The 12,253-nt window shown below is 36.6% G+C and overlaps 1 long non-coding RNA gene across 1 annotated transcript in view; it reads right to left on the bottom strand.

The window, feature by feature from the left end:
* The window catches only part of LOC139315126 (uncharacterized), a 32,466-nt gene that overhangs the window by 17,108 nt on the left and 3,105 nt on the right, over positions 1–12,253 (bottom strand). The window contains exon 2 of the long non-coding RNA XR_011600242.1: positions 10,706–11,616. This is a non-coding gene — a long non-coding RNA (uncharacterized lncRNA). The remainder of the gene's footprint in view (positions 1–10,705; positions 11,617–12,253) is intronic.

Below are 12,253 nucleotides of genomic sequence, written 5' to 3'. Positions count from 1 at the left end.
ATGAAAGCCTACACACAGAATCCTGTCTAAAATATTCTAGTGCTCTAATAAATCCCAGTTTTAAATAAATTACTAGGGCCAGATTAGATGCAAATTTCACATATTTTGTCTTATAGACCATATTATTCTGGAAAATGGGCTTGATGATGAAATTACTGTCCAATCGCTTGTATAAGGAGGGGAAGCTGTAATTGGTGCTTACTCATAGGCCAACAATTTCAGAAGAGAATATGTGGAAGTCAGGGGTGAACTCTAGAATCCTTGCTGCTCTGTGAGCTTAGTTGCTTGCTTACAGTTGTTTCATTACCCAACTAGATAATAGCATCAATGCAAATACAGTAAGTGTGGGCTTTGCTGTTTGTATACTGTTTATATACAGTAGCTTGCCCTGTCAGCTTTGGTGATTTTTCTGTTGGTAGTTCTTTAAGCAGGGTATTGTTTTCTGCTTGATTGTTTGCCTGTTGTTATTCCTTGTTTATTTGGCTGTTGGCTGCTGGAGAGAATATATTCTTATCTTTTTTATTTCTTCTTATCTTTTTTATTGTCTCATTTGAACGGTATATAAATGTGATTTCTCTCTATGTGTCTATTGATGGTTGGTTTGTCTGATTGCCAAATGTCCAGGAATTCCCTAGCACTTTTGGATTTAGTTTGTCTAAGATGCTCAGAGTTTCCCAGTTGAAACTGTGGTTGAGTCAGCCCATGTGTTGTGTTGTGAGATTAAGGAGTTTTCATGTCTTCTGACTGTTAATTGGTGTTCATGGATGTGCTCTGTTAGTTTTCTGTTTGTCTGTCCTCCATAGTAACTGTTACAATCTTTACACCATATATTATAGATGACTCTACAACATACATCTGTAGCATACAGTGAATCTTCTATAACAGGGTAAAGAATGGAACAGCCACTATGTACCCACTGGAAAGAGTGCAAAGCCATAGTCAACTTTTCACGACTGCTTTGATTCAAGAACTAATTTTTCTGTAGTGTATTTTAACTTTTGTTCTTGGTTTATGTTCCAGACTATTTGGACTTCACTTTTGAGTTGCCTGGCTTGTTTTCATCTGCCCTTCTTTGCTATATCTTACTTTTCACTGACTGTGTGAGAAATAATTCTCGCAATACCGATAACGTCCCTGTCTTTGTAATGATATAGCATTTTCTCATTTGGGTAAACTGTGTAGGACAAAAGGCCCATTGATGTCCATTACTGACTTCATATCATCTAGCACATCAAGAAGCACATCTGCCTATGTCTCCTAGCTGCATTGAGCTGAATATTGTTTACTGTGGTTGGTTTGCACATTTAGTTGCAAATCACAATATTTATAAAGTATTTAAATATTATGCAAGCTTGTCTGAACCAGCCCTTCAACTTCATTTAAAATCTGCCTCAAAAATTGATGAATGCCTTTTTCAGTGAATACTAAAGCATGAGGTTAAGTGGAAGTCTTTAAAAATACTTATTTCACACACTGATATATGGGTGTGGCAGAATATTCAGGAAGCCTAATTAGATTTTACCTAATCTCAGAGAAAATGATTTGGGGTAGGGAAATGGACATGGGGAAAATTATTTCTATGTAATGTAGTATGTGGCCCATTGGGGAGTTTAAAATGTAAATATTAACATATTTTTAAGGGTACCCAGAAGTTATTCTTCCCTTGGTGATCAAGTTTAACGTGGTCTGAGCAGTCAGTCCCTTTCAGAATATATCATTATGAAGAATGCACTAACAACAGTTAAGGTATAAGAGAATCTGTGATGATTAGCAAATAACAGCCACATCCTGTACTTAACAAGACTTAACAAGAGAGAGGGGATTGTAGAATTGAGGAGGAGAAGCTGATTCCTGGCTGATATTTGGGTCCCTACAAATTAACCATCACTGTGGATTAATAACATCTGCCTTATATAGATTCACTTTTAATTGACTTGCTGGTACGCAATCCATTGTTCCAGTCAATTGTAGATTGTAATTTACCATCTGATTTAAGTCCTATATATGGGAAACATCTTTCTATGGTATTGGCAGATTTGTAATGGGAATCCCATTAATTTATTGTGAAAATGTTACCTAACATAAAGCAACCCCAAAGCCCTTAAAGACTTGTGAGGATAGACAAAAGGGCTTGTATTGCAATTATGTTGTTGTTCAGTGCCTCCATACAGATAAGTCATAACCTCTTGCACTAATGTGATTGTTGTTTTTTTACATATTTTGTAATAGGTTTCTACCTTTTAATGTACTTTGAAAAAGTCTATACACTGGCTAATTCTTTTAAAAAAAATATTGTGGCACTTCTCCACCCTGTCAGAGAAATGTCGTTTTGGAGTTTGGGAAGGACTGTTGAATAAATGCAAATGAATTTGACATTCAAAGCAGTCGTGTCTTCATTTTTATTGTTGTTCATTTTTTATATAGTTGAAAAGGAAAAGATAATGCCATAATATAATGACTTCTTAAAACATGAATGGTTCAATTTCAAGATGTATTTAAAAGGTGACTACATGGATGTAAATTTTGCAACATACATAAGTGGCTTATTTTTGCCTTGTTCTGGATGTTCTTTTAATTTTCCAGTCTAGTCTTTGACTCTTGGATTTCCTGATGGTTCAAATGCTAACCACGCCCAGGACTACTTTGCAAAGCATTACCGTAAGGAATCCCTATGGAAATTATCTAGCAATCTGTGTAAAACAGAATGAAGGCACTGATTTCATTTTCTTAATGTCATAATTTTTGATATCCACCTTTATAATCTGATGTAGTTAAAATAGTCACTTAATCACAAAATAACTTGATCTGATCATTTTTCAGTATACTGAGTACTTGTTAATAGGGAAAAATGAGGGAATTACTATCAGTCTTCATTGATGCTATTCACTTGCCTTGCATAGGTCCTAAAGGAAGAACACTATGGGACCAAAACTTTTGGCCCCTTTACCATTCATTAGGCAATCAATATTTTTAGATTATAGTTCTCACCACTTAAGTATTATGGACTAAACCAGGGGTGAAATGCTCCCAGTTCGGACCGGATCACTCGATCCAGTAGCGATGGCGGTGGGTGGTTCGGAGAACCGGTAGCAAAAATCCCTGCCCCCCACCCCATGCCCAGCTGAGCCGCACGATCATCAGAGGCTTTTTTTTATTATTTTTAAAAGCATTTTTTCTACAACCTCTTCCGATGAAAAAATGCTTTTAAAAGTAAAAAAAAGCCTCCGATGATCGCGCAACTCAGCTGGGATCATCAGAGGCTTTTCAAAGCATTTTTTTCTGCAACCTCTTGGCCAAAGAGGTGGTAAAAAAAGTGCTTTGAAAAGTCTCCGACGATCCCAGCTGAGTTCCCTGATCAGCAGAGAGGCATTTTTTAAAGAGCCTCTCTGACAATCCCAACTGAGTTTCTTGATCCACAGAGAGGCTTTTTTTAAAAAAAAGTTGGCCACACCCACCCAGTCACATTACCCCCCCCCCCCACCAAGCCACGCCCACAGAACTGGTAGTAACAGATTTTACATTTCACCCCTGGACTAAACTATTAGCAAAGTGTTAAGATTGCCTATACCTCTGATCCAGAATAAGTTCAATATCTCATGGAAGAAAAACATGGGAACTTTAAAAAGTCTTCAACTTTGATTAGGAATCTTCCTCAATTTGCTCCTATGGCCTTCTGGTCAGAATGCCAACTAGCCAGGAAAAAATGATGCAATCCAACAATGCCAAATATAAGTTATCCACATGCCACATTTGTTACTGGTCCACCTGTCCTTTTGCCCATGCCAAAGCAAAGCAAATTTCCCATATGAAACTTGCAGGCTGGCTAAAAAACTTCCCTGGGCAGTATTTGCCTGACCATTGCAAGAGATTCCCTATGCCAGGCTGGGAGAGCTGCTGCCAGCTTGTTTATTATCAGCTAATTTTGCTCTGCATCCATCTATATAAGAGAGTGGAGTATGGCAGCTTAAAAATAAAATTAGCAATTATTGTTTATAAATGGGACATCCTCTGCTAATTATTAAATTATAATTATACAGTATGTGAAAGGACAGCATTTTACTATATAAGGTGGGGAGAGCAGCTCTGTTCAAATATATGCAATACCTGATCAATATAACACAAGAACAAAATTGAAATTCATTATATATTTGCTTTCCTTATGCTGTACATTTCCTTTCATGTAAGCATCAATAATACGAAAAAAACTAATGCAGGTGAATTTGGAGATGCATTTGTTGCTAAAATAAACATAAGTAAAACAAAATGCACAATTATAGATTTTATTTTCTATAATGTCCAGTTCTTTATACGTTAGTTAACGATTTGGCACAAGAGTGGAGTCAAAAAAAGAAAATGGAAACTCCTATGTACATACAAATTCTTACTGGAAACACATAACATTTCTCTTTTTTAAGTAGATTTTATTGTTAGCCCAGCAACATCAGAATTTTACAACGTTTGACACTTTTGTGAGTTGTTTTGGTTTAATTCCAAAATGAAGAAACATTAAGATACAACTTCACGCTTCTTATTTAATTTCCTCCTTTTGAGAAACTATTGCCATCTTGTGGTTTGATGTTGCTAGTGTTATTCAAATACTGGGTAAAAAAAAATCTAGCAACACAAGTTAAACTGCAATAAAATTACACAATGTGAATGTGTTTATAATATAAGAAGATGCATACAGATTGTTTTAAAAATAGACATTACATTACAAACAAAAAATATTGATACTTAATTTCTCACACTGCGAGATAACAATCTGAAGAGTCAGAAAATTAAAAAAGACTAAAATCAATAAAAGCAGAACATATCTAGTTATAAAATAAATTTTCATCAGTTGGATCAAAATGAATTTCAGCTATTTACATGCATTTCACACCAATCATTATGCAAATTAAAAGAATAAGACACCATTACTGTCATCAATGTCTCATGAGACCAATATCCATGATCAATAACATGCAAATATTGATCTGAATTATTTAATAATCCTTTGTCATATTGCTGTAAAGCATACTTGTACAGTATAAAACACAGATAATTTCAAATGTTTCTATTTTTTCTCCTCCTGATCTTTTTCTCCTTTTAGGATGCAACCTAACACAGCTAGTTTTTATTGCCTAATTAACTCCCAAAAGTTAATAAAACAGCAACAAAAGCTTTGGTTGACCTACAATGATCATTTATTAAAGCAATTGAGGAGGAAAAAAACAGGGAAAACCTAACCAGGGATAGGATGGGGAACAAGTCTAAGAAGCTATTGGACTCTGGCTCTCTTCATGTCCAAGTATTGCCCATTCTGATGGGACCAGGTGGAGATGATATCGGGTGAAATGCTCCCGGTTCAGACCAGCTCGGGCGAGTAGGAAGTGATGGTGGCGGGCAGTTCGGAGAACCAGTAGCAAAAATCCCTGCCCCCTCCCCATGCCCAGCTGAGCTGCGCAATCATCAGAGCCTTTTAAATGGCTCTGACGATCCCAGCTGAGTTGCCTGGTAACCGATAGCAAAAATCCCCCCCCCCCAGCCACCAGCTTGCTTAACTTAGCTGCTGGTCTCAATGCCTGCCTTGCTTCGCTTGCTGTAACACCTGAAATCCATTGCACCAGCAAGCAACTGAATCTCCCTGCCTGCAATCAAGCTCATCGGTGAGCAGCTCTATCTGCCTGCCTGCCTTGTATCTTCTATTGCAGGGGTTTCCAACCTTGGCAACTTTAAGACTTGTGGACTTCAACTCCCAGCAAAGCTGGCTGAGGAATTCTGAGAGTTGAAGCCCACAAATCTTAAAGTTGCCAAGGTTGGAGACCCCTGTTCTATTGGGTAAGTTTTTTTCCCCTTGGGAGCTTTAAAAAAAATGGTTAATTGGAGGTTTTTTTAGTTGTTCTTTTTTTAGACCTAGCCATTTAAACATTAGGAAGTTTTAAATATAGCTGCTTTTATATAAAAATTAAAATAAATTAAAATAAAATAATATTTGTGCAGCTTTCTGAGATTTAGGTGTTTCTGTAGTATTTCACTCTAACTACACAAACACACAAAATCTCACAAAGCTGTATGTGGAATTTTGTTTGTGTAAAGTGTGAAAGTTGGTTTTTTGGGCTTTTTGTGGCTGTGTGAGGTTCCTGCTTGTTGCAGGGGCCATTTTGGGTCTAGCACAGCTGCTTTTACATTGTGGGTGAGCCAGTTATGTTGTGTTGTGTGTGTGTAAAGTATGAAAGTTGTTTTTTTGGGCTTTTTGTGCCTGTGTGAGGTTCCTGCTTGTTGCAGGGGCCATTTTGGGTCTAGCACAGTTGCTTTTACATTGTGGGTGAGCCAGTTGTGTTGTGTTGTGTTTTGTAGGTTAAAAAAGGGCAAAGAAGTGACATTGACTTGGCCACGCCCACCCAGTCACCTTACCACCAAGCCCCGCCCACTAATTAAGTCACGTCCACAGAACCGGTAGCAAAAAAAATTTAGATTTCACCCCTGGATGATATCCAACAATATTTGCAATGGTACTAGTTTCTCACACATGGTCTATTACCAGTTCTAAAGCAAGTAAAAGCAGTTAACAAAAAGAATGCCACTGTGGGTAGTCAGTTCAGACAAGAAAATATTGGCATAATTTATGGTGATGTAACCATGTAACCAAGGCAGTGGTATTAGGCATCCGTTAAGACTGCAGGAAATATAAGGTCTATGAATAACTTTTTAACACTTGATTTAATCAGTTTATTTGATGTACTACTCTATGAGAAATATATGGCCAATGAGATTTTACATATCTATATTTCTGATGATCCTTAATGAATTTTTGTTGAGATCATAACTGAAGAGACTTTGTGAAGTTGTTTATGGATAAAAGATAGAATATGGAAAGAAAATAATTTATATTTCTTCTGCTGAAGTTGAAAACTCGTTTTGTTATATATTTTTTCTTTATTATTTTTCTCTACTTTCTGCATCTTCTATTTTTTTAATTCTATTTTTGTATGCTACTGCTATAATTATAATCATTAATATAATTACTATAATTTTTTCACATTTCTAGATCAAGGTTTTGAAAATATAGTCTGTTAAGTATAAATAAAAATTGGCATTTCTTTATGACTTCATATTGTTTTACAATATAAAAAGCTGACATGACAAAATATCCGCAGGCTTTAATTTAAGCTTTATTAAGTCCAAGGTAAGATACTTTATATACTGCAAGTTCAAAATATTACTGTTCAATTCATAATAACAAAATGTTTAATACAGTATTGTAGAGTTTGGCATTTTTTCTTCCCATTTGTTTTCATTTGTTTCATAGAAGCATAAAATGTTAAGATTGGAAAATATTTTAGACATGAACTGGTCCAAACCTCTGTAGGAATCCACTACATTTCTTTCATTTATTTTTAAAAGAATTAAATCACCACTATGGGTATCCACTACAAGATCATGTGCCATCTTCCAAGGTTGTCAGTTCCATGAACAGTTCTCATCTTTAGCATCTTTTTTTCTTGATAATCAACTTAAATCTATTTTGTTGTAATTTGAAGTCACCTTTTTTTGTCCAGTCTTCTGGAACAATTGTGAACAATTGCATCATTCCTTTTAAAAAAAAAATATTTATCACATTTAGACCAGTTAGCCGACATGCACATGCACGCCAGAACCCAAAAAAGAGCAGCTGGCCGGTGCGCATGTGTGCTGGACCAGCTGGCCGGCACGTATATGTGCAATGGAACCCGGAAGAGCAGCTGGCGATGGTGCATGTGGCCAGAGAGGGCTCTGCGTGCCACCTGTGGCACGCGTGCCATACGTTCGCCATCACAGCCCTATATCATTTCAGACAAATAGTTGTCCAATCTCTTCTTTAAAACTTTCAGGGTTGGAGCATCCACAATTTCTGGAGGCAAATCCAGAATTACTGATTAATTGTTCTGCCAGGAAATTTCTCCTTAGTTCTAGGTTGCTTCTCTCCTTGATTAGTTTCCATCCATTGCTTCTTGCTCTGCCTTCTGGTGCTTTGGAGAATAGATTGACTCCCTCTTCTGTATCCCTTAGATCAGTGGTCCCCAACCCCCGGTCCGCGGACCGGTGCCGGGCCGTGGAGTACCTGGCACCGGTCCGCGGACCGGCCGGGGGACATTAACGCTGCAGCGCAAAGGCTCCTGGGCCGTGCGCAATGGGCCGTGCGCAAAAGCTTCTGGGCCGTGCCCCCACCCCTGCGTGCGCTCAGCGGGCCGCGGCGATAAAAAGGTTGGGGACCACTGCCTTAGATAATATCCCTTAGATATTGGAACACTGCTATCATATTCCTTCTTTTCATCAAACTAAACATACTCAATTTCAGCAACCGTTCTTTGTTTTAACCTCCACTTGTCCACTAATCGTCTTTGTTGCTCTTCTCTGTACTCTTTCTAGAGTCTCAACATCTTTTTTACATCGTGGTGACCAAAACGATGCAGTATTCCAAGGGTGGTCTTACCAAGCCATTACAGAGTGGTATTAAGTACAGGTGATATTGATTCTATCCCTCTATTAATGCACCTAGGACTGAACTGGCTTTTTTGGCAGCTGCAAATATAATTTCACAGGTCTGTAGGGGCTTACATTGTAGCATGGCTATACAGTATTACAATGATCTTATCATAAAAAATAAGAGTAGTACTTTGGTTTTATTCATTTTTCCAAAAATCATTTTTGTCCTTTATTTTGGTCATTTATCTTTTACCATACAAATGATACCACTTAATGTATAGACTTTCACATTCATATGAAATATGGAGATTGAATTGTCTTTTAGAATATTCAAGAAAGTTTTCTTGAATTTAGTTTTCTTGAATATAGTTTTACTCTTGAATTTTCCTTTGTAAAGCAAAATTATAAACACTTCTTAATCCTTACAAGCTTCTTTCAAATATGTCCTTTTTTCAAGTTTGTCCTTTATTTTTTCCGACAAAATATCCTCAACCATAGACCAAAGGATGGCCTATTGTTTAAATAAATGTTATAAGCAAGAGACCCCAAAGACTAATCTGGAGCAATGAAATCTCTGGACAAAGCAAAGGCACAACTATTATACAGGATGTTGTATGATATTCTAAAACTCTTCACCGTATCTGAAAAAGGCCTACACCAACACTGCAGAATACTACAATCAATGTTGACAGATGATGACATATGCAATATTGATGGAAGTGCTTTAGAAAGCTCTTTGGAGATGCATTTCAGATATCCTTAAAACCACCATTCCATTTATTGGTGAAAATTAATCTGAACATATTCTGGTTAAATCATTGCTCTATGATTTATGGAGGATGATGTAACCTCCATAATGAAATCTGTATCTTTTTCCAAATACTAAAATATTTTTCCTCATTAAAACAGCTATGCAATGGAGACTCACCACAGAAAAGAATCAACATTTTCTGCAAAAGAACAAAAGGCAGTAAATAAATTGAAAAGCCAACACGATGCAAAGCACCAACTTCTAGAGGCATATTTAACTGTGGGAACCAGTCATTATCTCTAAATATGCCTCTAAAAGTTGGTGTTTTGCATCATATTGTCTTCAAAACTTATTTACTTTTTTTTTTTAAATCAAGAAACGTAGAGTGCATGGTATATGCACTGATCTTGATAGGAATTTCTAGCCAGGAAGGCTGTTGCTGTTGCTATACTTGTAACTATACTTGTAACACTAACTATAGATCATGAGCTGTGTTATCAGCCTGCAGCAAAAAGAGATGGATGAGAAGCAATATTATTCATTAATTCATTTATTACATTTATATGCTGGCCATCTCACTGTCAAGCAATTCTGGTAAATAACTTCATTAATTGTTGCTTTGGGGTCAGAGCTAGTCAACCAATGATTTTTCAGAACTGTTCCTATTCCACGTTGTCAGTATGGGAAGCATATTGCTTTATTAATTGGTATCCAAATCTCAGTTCTCTGCTTTTTCCTTCTCCATCCCCTTTTCTCTTTTGAGGTGCCTAGAGTGTCTGCCTGTGATTTCAAACTTTTGAAATCCATTGCATTTAAGTTTTTAAGTCTTTTTGACTGAATAACTGTAACCATAAATTAATACGCATGGAAAAAATTGTGGAAACAGGTAGCTTTAGAAAAGAAAAACTGTGTTAGCAGCTCTTGTAAAACACAGCTTCATAGGTGCTTCCATGTCTCAATTTCTGAATTAGTTTGAAGTCTAAATAGTGGCTGGTGCAATTTGGATTAACACATTTTAGATTGTAAAGAAGTGTTCAGTTGGAGAACGGAAGCATTCAGAAAAAGAATCTCCATAGACATTCAGTAAGAGAGAATATAAAATTGCAGGAATGCTGTGGCAATGAGATAATTTTATGGATGTTATTAAAAAGGAGATAATGAAGAGAGAAATGCAGATATACTTGTGGGTAAAAAAATAAAATAGAAAAAGGGGAACATCTTTTTCTGCATTTCCTTCCCATAGCCTTTTCTTCTGTATTAGGTTTTTAAATATGTTAGCTAGCTGTTTCTCATGATTCTGTGGCCTATTTTAAATTACATGTAAATTAAATACACAAATGTTTTAAAACGACATTTAAAATAGGGTTCACACAAAAATCTGTCAAATAATAATCATTTTACATTTAATTTGATTAAAGGAAGAAGTAACCACACTGGGATTTTTTTTTAACTGTGAAAAACAAAAGACAATTGTGGTATTTTAGAGATAAATTTATTATTACTTACGTTTTTGTATATAACAGCCCACTTCAATACATGCCCACCGTTCAGAGTCCCTCTGAGGGAGATGGTGGTTAAGAAGTTTAACAAACAAACAAACAAACAAACAAACATTGCAACTTAAGATGCATCTAATATTGTGAATTGCCTCCAGAAAAGGCTACATAACATTAGATCAGTATAGGTACTCCTTCACTTACTACCAAAACTGAGACCAAAATTTTGGTCACTAATGATGTAATCATTAAATGAGCCATCGTATGATCAGGCCGAATTCTACTACCATTTATACAACCTTCTTAATTACCAGTCAGTAAGCAAATTAGGGGTTAATAAGTGAATCAAGTGGTCCTTAAGTAAATCTGACATCAATTGGTTTTGCTTGCCAGAAGCTGGCTGGCAATGTCACAAATTGGGTTCACATGACTGCAAGTCACTGCAACTGTTGTAAATGCAAGCCAGTTGCCAAGCACCCAGATTGCAATCAAATGACTCTGCGGATGGTGAAATTGTCGTAAGTCTGAGGATGAGTCATAAGGCATTGTAACGTTGAACTGTTGTTAAATGAACAATAGTAAGTGAAGGACTACTTGTAATTTTACTATTGTTGTTTTATTAAAGTAACTTTTACAAAGGGAATGGTTGTTATTCGGTCACTAAGTCATGTGACCCCATGAACCATAGCATACCAGGCCCCCCAGTCTTCTACTGTCTTCTTGAGTCTGCCCAAACTCACGCCCATTGCATGGATGAAACTATGTAATTATCTCATCCTCTGCTGTCCCTTTCCTCTTTTGCCTTCAATCTTTCCCAACATCAGGGGTTTTTCCAATGAGTCCTCTCTTCTCATTTGTGGCCAAAGTATTTGAGCTTCAACTTCAGCATCTGCCTTCCAAAGGACAGTCAAGGTTGATTTCCTTTAGAAACAAAGGGAATAGGCCATCTTTTAGTAGAGTAGTTAAAAGTCACAGTATTACTGACTGAGAGCCATGTTAAACAGGCAGTGGGATCACTCTGACAGTGGGTAAGACCATGATCTAAAAGTGGGTTCCTAACATAATACCTGGTGAGCAAGAGAAAAAAAAATTCAAAGACAAAAAATTGTAGACAAAATTAAAAAAAACATTTCAACATTTTAAATTGATCTTGGTTGCTGCAAAAAAGGCTGCATGCAGCTCCCTATGGGCTGGGAAAGTCCAGCCCATAGGGACTTTCTTACTTTAAAAGGGGATACTGTTCCTATGGCATCTAATAAAGCAAGTCAGGTCTGACTCTCAGACCCACATTTGATAGGAAGTTACAGAAGACTGCTCTTATTTGGACTTTTTGTTTCTTTACTTACTTCTTTAATTATAAAAAATCAGTGTCTACATTATGTTCAATCTTCACCTACTTGTTTGTAGTCCCTCCTAAATAGCCACTCTCCCTGTTGCTCTTTTTTGTTTGACTTTTGTATTTCTTATATAAAGGCAGGGTTATATGCATACATAATATACTGTTGTGTGATTCCATGAAACGAGTATAATGCAAAATAGAATTTGGAGCTAAATGAAA

This window comes from Pituophis catenifer, unplaced genomic scaffold (assembly GCF_029215685.1).
Source record: "Pituophis catenifer annectens isolate HBS135680 unplaced genomic scaffold, rPitCat1.0.hap2 SCAF_1, whole genome shotgun sequence".
Taxonomy (NCBI): domain Eukaryota; kingdom Metazoa; phylum Chordata; class Lepidosauria; order Squamata; family Colubridae; genus Pituophis; species Pituophis catenifer.
This window is presented reverse-complemented; position numbering and strand designations above follow the sequence as displayed.